Raw genomic sequence first — 8,159 nt, 5'->3', positions numbered from 1 at the left:
TGTTCTGCGGTTAGGGTCAATTTGCATATTACCCTTTTATTATATAGGATAGAGGCCTGGTGCACGGGTAGGGGCCGGCTGGTTTGCCCTGAAGGGTGTCCCGGATCAGGGTGGGGGTCCCCCTGGACTGCCTGGCCAGCCTGCGTGAGGGGCTGAGGGCTATTTCCAGGCTGGCCACAGCCCCTTCAGGGTGGGAGTCTCCACTGGGGTGCCTGGCCAGCCTGGGTGAGGGGCTGAGGGCTGTTTTCAGGGTGGCCACAGCCCCTTCAGGGTGAGGGGGTCCCGCTGGGGTGCCTGGCTAGCCTGGGTAATGGGCTGATGGCGACCCCAACTCCCGGCCTGTCCTTTTTTTTTAGCAGGTATCTGGGATTTATTTATCTTCTATAATTGAAACTTTGTAGCCTTGAGCAGAGCCAAGAGCCGGCCAGGGCAGGCAGGAAGCGTGTCTTCCTCCATCGCCAGGGGCAACCCAAGCCTCCTGCTCGCTCCAGCTCCGTGGCTGCCACCATCTTTGTGATGGAGTGATGGAGTGATGATTGATTTGCATATTACTCTTTTATTAGATAGGATGACAGCAAAACTTTCATAGAAAACTGCTTAAAACCAAGAGGAGTCATGCTGAAAAAAAGTACCTAATTCATAGATCTTTATAATTTTAGTATCATGGACCCAATCAAGAAACTGATGAGCAGGCTGGTGTGGCTCAGTGGTTGAGCATCGACCTATGAACCAGAAAGTCACAGTTCGATTCCTGGTCAGGACACATGCCCAGGTTATGGGCTGGATCCCCAGGAGGGGGGTGAAGGAGGCAGCTGATCAATGATTCTCACTCATCATTGATGTTTCTCTCTCTCTCTCCCTCTCCCTTCCTCTCTGAAATCAATAAAAAAATATTTTTTAAAAATAATCTGATGAAAGCAATGGACCCTCTTTAAAAATTATACATGAGTACATATTCTTACAAATTTATATTTATTTTCAGGGAGGTTCATTGACCTTTCTATAATAATGGAGTCCATGAATGAACCCCAAGAAAGAAGACCCCTAATATAAATAAAGAGAAGCAGCAAGAGTTTTGTCTTTTATATAATTTATAAAATAAGTAATAAATAACTGCCAGACAATTGAATAACTTATTTGTTCAATAAAAATTAACTGAGTCTCTATGTGTAAAGAATATAAATACTTCACTCAACATGCAAATATGTATGATCATTTGATACGTGCTATGCCACATTTTGAGTGCTGGATACACCATAGGAAACAAAGCAGACATTTATTCCTGTGGCTTCAGGCAGTTTACAGGAATAAAACTCAGTCTTCAACTGATCTCACAATATAAAAAGAAAGACATATATACACATGCATGTAATCATAATACACTGCAATACAGTGATAATTACATGTAAGGTATAAAAGTACTTCAAAAGAGAGAAAATCAGAAAAGTTTTGTAGAAAAAATGACTAAAGCACCTCCTAAACATAAGTAAGAAGTCTCCAGATTTGAAATAGCACCAAAAATTATAAAACTACAAACACAAGTTGTAGCCCTTTATGGTTTACAAAGCATTTCATATTCATAACATGTCAGTTGAAATCTATACAGGAATGACAAACATCTGCAACCCAGGCTTCTCCAAGCTCCAGGTCCATGTATTCAATTCTTCTTGACAATTCTTCTTTAGTGTCCTAAAAGTATCTCCATATCCCAATCCAAAAACATGTTCTTCCTAAAATCTGATCCTTTTCCAACTTTCACCAACACAGCAAATGATACCATAATCCATATAGTTGTACAAGAGAGAAACCTAGAAATCAGTCTTTCCTCTTCAAGGTCTTCTATCACTAAGTCCTGGTGATTTCACCTCCCCATTATTACTCATATCCACCTGCTTAGCTCCATGCCCACCAACATTACTCTATTTCAAGTTAGCACCATCCCTCACCAGGATGACTGCATTCGTCTACTGAAAGGTCTATCCATATTCATTCCAGTCCCTTCCTGTGTCCTTCACCCTGCAGCCAGAATGATTTTTCCAAAATGGAAACCTAATCACACCACACCACTACCACTCCCTTCCATATAACTGTCCCATTTAACTTAAAATCCTTTAGTCATTTTCTCTTCTTGTAGAATAAAAACAAAATTCATTAACAGATTCTACAGTCCCTGAACAATGTTGCCCCTACTACCTCCTTAGCCTCATCATATGAAACACAGTTTCTCATGCTATACAGAAACGGAGTCACTAAGAGATTATGGGATTTTGTCTACTATAAGACAATTGCAGTTAGTTGCAGAATAATTAGAGAATCCTATTGTTATGATTTCTTGTCCAGTGCTTTGCACTAATTAAAGCTATTTCCATGTCTCTAATCATCTGAAAATAAATCTTTGATGTAAAAATGCAAGTATCTTTAAAATTTTTAAACATTATAAGTTTACAGCAAAAAAAAAAAGATGAAAACTTCCATAATTTACATATGCAAACCTTTATGAAGCACCTACTATATGCCATGTAAGGCACTGGGGATATAGCAATGAATAAGATAAAGTCTCCTTTTTTAAGCACTTTATTGAGATAGTTTGATATATATAAAAAGCTATACATATGTAATGAGTTTGAGGAAACCATCACCACCTTGATCAAGGCCATAAACATATCAAGGTATCTCTTCCAATGGAATTTGATGTTCTAATGGAGAAAGATACGATAAATAACTAAGGAAAACAAGAAACTATGAGGAAAGAATAGGGAAGATGTGATGGGAATGCTTGGATATACTGTTAGGTTAGGTAACCTGGAAAGTGTTGAGAAAGTGATACTGATGATGGTATTTGAATGAAAAGGAAGAGCCAGCCAGTGATAACTTACATTTCCGGGGAACAACTAGTGAAAGGAGGATGGCGTGATTGAAAGAAGGCCAGTACAGCTGACACATAATGAGTAAGAGGAATCACAGAATGAGATGAGGGCATGGGAAGGGCTGGCACTAAAGTGTGGTATTTCCCAGTTTTCTCAGAAAAACTTTTCAAAAGGGACTTCTTCAGGAACTAAGGCAGCTCTTTTTTATAAGGTTCTTTTGGCCACTTTGGAATCAAGTCTAAAAAAATTATTTGTCCCAACATACTATTCTTTTTCTCACTTCTAAAAATTTTATTGAATAACGGCTGGATCTTAACTTGCCTTGAAATGTTTATAAAATTAATCAATTATCTTAACATAATAGATATCTTAATCTCCATCATCCTCCTCAGACCTAGAAATCTAAACAAACTTTGCAATGAACTACACTTTATCCATCATAAAAAAAATAGCACCCCAAAAGACAGAATTTCACAATCACATCCTCAAGATAAGGTTCTTCAAGAAAAAGAACTAAAGTCTTTTCCAAGGAGAAAACTATCCTAAACGACATGTATGTGTAGGCAAATCACCTAAACGTCTAATTGAAACAAAGTACAACAGGCTTCTATAGTACCCTACAATTATCAACATTACCCTTTACTAAATCTGAGACAAGCTCTATCACAACTGAACACTGGACAAACAACAGAAAGCAATGTTAGCCAAGCATAAACATTCCTTGAAGATTAGGCTGCACAATTAGAACTGTTAAACAGTTCACTGCATTGATGATAATTAAAAATAGCTCCCCCACTCTATTTAGTCCAAAGGTTATTTATGCCTCTCTCTTTATATAACAGCAAATTTGAGTTTACATAATAGAAAAAGAAAAAATGTTAAAATAAACCAGGAAAACGAAAGATGTACACCCAGCTTATTTGTCACCAACCCCTTTCTGTTTTTTCTTTATCCGAATTTAATTATGCCCCATTCACTCCTCTTATCCTTTCAAGCCTCCCACTATATGAACTGGAAGTATGTAGTTAGGACTCAATGGAACAAATAGAAAAAAAGGAAAATTATATTGTATCAATCATTTTTCTGGCCAAGACAATAACAGGCTTCATCCTGCTTTATTGTGTTTTCTACATAAAAATTTCAAGGACAAAAAGATAATATGATTATTACTTAAATAATCTAACATCTTCAGGACTGAAGGTGGCTATGAAATTTGAAAAACTTTAAAGAACTAGAGTACGGAGTCCCACCAACAACACAGAGCAGGGTAACAATTAAAAAAGGAGATATCTTAATCTCCATCATCCTCCTCAGACCTAGAAATCTAAACAAACTTTGCAATGAACTACACTTTATCCATCATAAAAAAAATAGCACCCCAAAAGACAGAATTTCACAATCACATCCTCAAGATAAGGTTCTTCAAGAAAAAGAACTAAAGTCTTTTCCAAGGAGAAAACTATCCTAAACGACATGTATGTGTAGGCAAATCACCTAAACGTCTAATTGAAACAAAGTACAACAGGCTTCTATAGTACCCTACAATTATCAACATTACCCTTTACTAAATCTGAGACAAGCTCTATCACAACTGAACACTGGACAAACAACAGAAAGCAATGTTAGCCAAGCATAAACATTCCTTGAAGATTAGGCTGCACAATTAGAACTGTTAAACAGTTCACTGCATTGATGATAATTAAAAATAGCTCCCCCACTCTATTTAGTCCAAAGGTTATTTATGCCTCTCTCTTTATATAACAGCAAATTTGAGTTTACATAATAGAAAAAGAAAAAATGTTAAAATAAACCAGGAAAACGAAAGATGTACACCCAGCTTATTTGTCACCAACCCCTTTCTGTTTTTTCTTTATCCGAATTTAATTATGCCCCATTCACTCCTCTTATCCTTTCAAGCCTCCCACTATATGAACTGGAAGTATGTAGTTAGGACTCAATGGAACAAATAGAAAAAAAGGAAAATTATATTGTATCAATCATTTTTCTGGCCAAGACAATAACAGGCTTCATCCTGCTTTATTGTGTTTTCTACATAAAAATTTCAAGGACAAAAAGATAATATGATTATTACTTAAATAATCTAACATCTTCAGGACTGAAGGTGGCTATGAAATTTGAAAAACTTTAAAGAACTAGAGTACGAAAGACTCAGAAAGCACTGTTTTAATAAGACTTTCTAACCATGCAGTTTGATTCTATTCTAGTCTATGGTATAAATACCAGACTGTCTATCCTCCCTAGTGCAGGTATTTGTTCCTTTATTAGAACTGTCTAGACACCCAGAAGTTTATTAAAAATATAGACAGGAAATTGTCTCTCCAATTTTATTGTGTCATTTGTCCTGTAATATTATTTATTTAGCCCTTCCTCACTAGAAGACGCATTAAGTTCCAAATTAAATATATACATGAATCTTAAACACACAAATTATAATGTATATCAAATAAGAATAGAGCTCTCAGACTGGATAAGTTAAGATTTTGTTTAACATTCCCCTTAAAATGTTAAGCAACTAGTCATTCTGGAAAAATAAACACAAGCTTTGTCCTTAGAAAATTTTATAGAAAAAGATATTCAAATTAGAGTTCTTAATATGCCTAAATGTCATGAGTGAAATTTTTACAATAACAAAGGTAAAAACAAAGGAGGGCCTATTATACTTCTTACCCCACCCCACATACACCAATGAACAGAATACTTCTGGTGAGTTTTAACAAACATTTTTGCCAATGTCTGATACATATATATATCAAAACAGGACAGATTTAGGAAGCATTCTATGTTCCTGACAAAGCAAAACAGATACACTTATAAAGGAGCCTCTGATGGGGTTTGACCACAATCCTATATAATAAAAGGGTAATATGCAAATTGACCCTAATGCAGTGGTTCTCAACCTTCTGGCCCTTTAAATTCAGTTCCTCATGTTGTGACCCAACCATAAAATTATTTTCGTTGCTACTTCATAACTGTAATGTTGCTACTGTTATGAATCGTAATGTAAATATCTGATACAGTGGGGCCTTGACTTACGAGTTTAATTCGTTCCATGACGGAGCTCGTAACTCAAATTACTCGTATGTCAAATCTTAAAGTGAACAAGTGAGACACGTGATGCTGGGCTGATGTTGTGGCGTTCACTGTGACGTTCGCTGCGCCAACTAGCGGTGGGGTATCTGAAGCTGGCTCAAAACCCGAATTTTAGCTCGCAACTCAAAGCAAAAAATCGGCTGAGAGATGGCTCGTATCTCGAAAAACTCGTTAGTCGGGACACTCGTAAGTCAAGGCCCCACTGTATGCGGGATGGTCTTAGGCAACCCCTGTGAAAGGGTCGTTCGACTGCCAAAGGGGTTGCGACCCACAGGTTGAGAACCGCTGCCCTAATGGCTGAATGCCTGGTCACTATGATGCACACTGACCACCAGGGGGCAGGCATTCAACACAGGAGCTGCCCCCTGGTGGTTAGTACACTCCCACAGAGGGAGCTCCGCTCAGCCACAAGCCAGGCTGATGGCTGCAAGCGCAGCAGCGGTGGTGGGAGCCTCTCTTGCCTCCTCAGCAGTCAGACATCCTCTGAGGGCTCCCGGGCTGCCAGAGGGATGTCTGACTGTCAGCTTAGGCCTGATGCCCCGGGGAGCAGGCCTAAGCTGGTAGGTGGACATCCCCTGAGGGGTCCTGGACTGTGAGAGGGCGCAGGCCAGGCTGAGGGAACCCCCTGAGTGCACGAATTTTTGTGCACCAAGGCCTCTAGTAAAAAAATAAAGATATTTTTGTTTCTTTGGCCTTCTATTTTTCCTCAGCTTTGCAAAGAAACATTAGCTAAACAAAAATATGTTTGCTAGAAGAGATTCTTCAAGAATTAAACTGATAACAAACCCTACACTACAAGCCAATACTTTTTTCATTTTTAAGTGGAAAATATAAAAAGACATGTATATAAAAACAGAGGTTTACAGGAAAATGTATCTACCTGTAAAGACATTAGAAGTTAATTGATCTTCTTTTTATTTATTAAATGAATAATAAGTCTACACAAATGCAAAACTCTTCCTATACAGCTATTTTACAGAGGATTTCCTTCCAATGAGCTTTAATATGTCTCCTATATTAAAACTAGTTGGCCAAATTAATAACGAGAAAGAATTCATACTCTCATGATATTTAGATCTATAATAAAAACAGCAACATAAAATTAGAATTCAATTTCAGAATTAAAAATACTTCTAAGTACTTTATATACATAATGGTTAAACTTTAAGAAGAACTCTTCAAGTCATATTGTTATTTCTACTTTCCAAATGGAGCATAAACAAACTGAGCAATTTACAGTGGTGAGTTGCGCAGCTGCTATTAATTCCTTTCACTCCTGTAAGTCCATGACTTTGCAATGTCATTTTTCCCATGCTTGCTACCAAGAGATGGCATTTATTTCCTCACCAGTTAAATCGGGGCTGGCCTTGTAACTTATTTTGACAAACAGAATGCATCAGAAGTGACCTTGTAGGACTTCTGAGGATAGGTCTCAGCACGCTCTTGAGATGCTGCTTGTACAGAGTGAACAAACTAGCTTTCTAGAGCATTAGAGATTTTGCCAGAGAAAGAGCCCAACCTCAGGCCATGCCAGCTAGCAATAAAGGGCCAGATATTACAGTGTGGCCATCTTAGATCATCCAACCCTAGAGAAAGAACCAAATGTAAGTAACCTCAAATAAGATCAGAGGCACAACCACCAGCTCAGCCCAGACCAAACTGCTGACCCATGAAGTTAGCAACAAATAAAATAGCTGTTATTTTAAGCCACTGAATTTAAACCTAGGAATCTTGAGCCTAGACTCTCTCCACTAACTAAAGCTGCAATTTACTCTTTCATTTAAAAACAAATACATTTTGTAATCTAATTCAATTTTAAAGATATTATACAAGAGCAATCAAATTGAAAAATGATAGTTTACATTTTTATGCATTATCTAAAAAAAGAAATATACCTTTATATTGCCTTATAAGAAGGAAATAGACACATTCATTGAACTCTCTAATTGTAATCAGTGGAAGCTGATAAAATTTTATAGAAAAAGTACTTTCTCTTTATTCCCAAAGATACACAAATATTCATTTCAAAACTAGTAACATTCATATATATTTTATCCACAAAAACTAAACTTAGCATGTAATCTAAAAGAAAATCTGAATTTCTTTGCAAAAAAAAATTAAGAAATTAATTTTTCTGAATCTAATAAAATGTATGGCTTTAAACAACAAACATTGCTACTA

Source organism: Myotis brandtii, unplaced genomic scaffold (genome assembly GCF_000412655.1).
Source record: "Myotis brandtii unplaced genomic scaffold, ASM41265v1 scaffold315, whole genome shotgun sequence".
Lineage (NCBI taxonomy): Eukaryota > Metazoa > Chordata > Mammalia > Chiroptera > Vespertilionidae > Myotis > Myotis brandtii.
Note: the sequence above shows the minus strand (reverse complement) of the source record.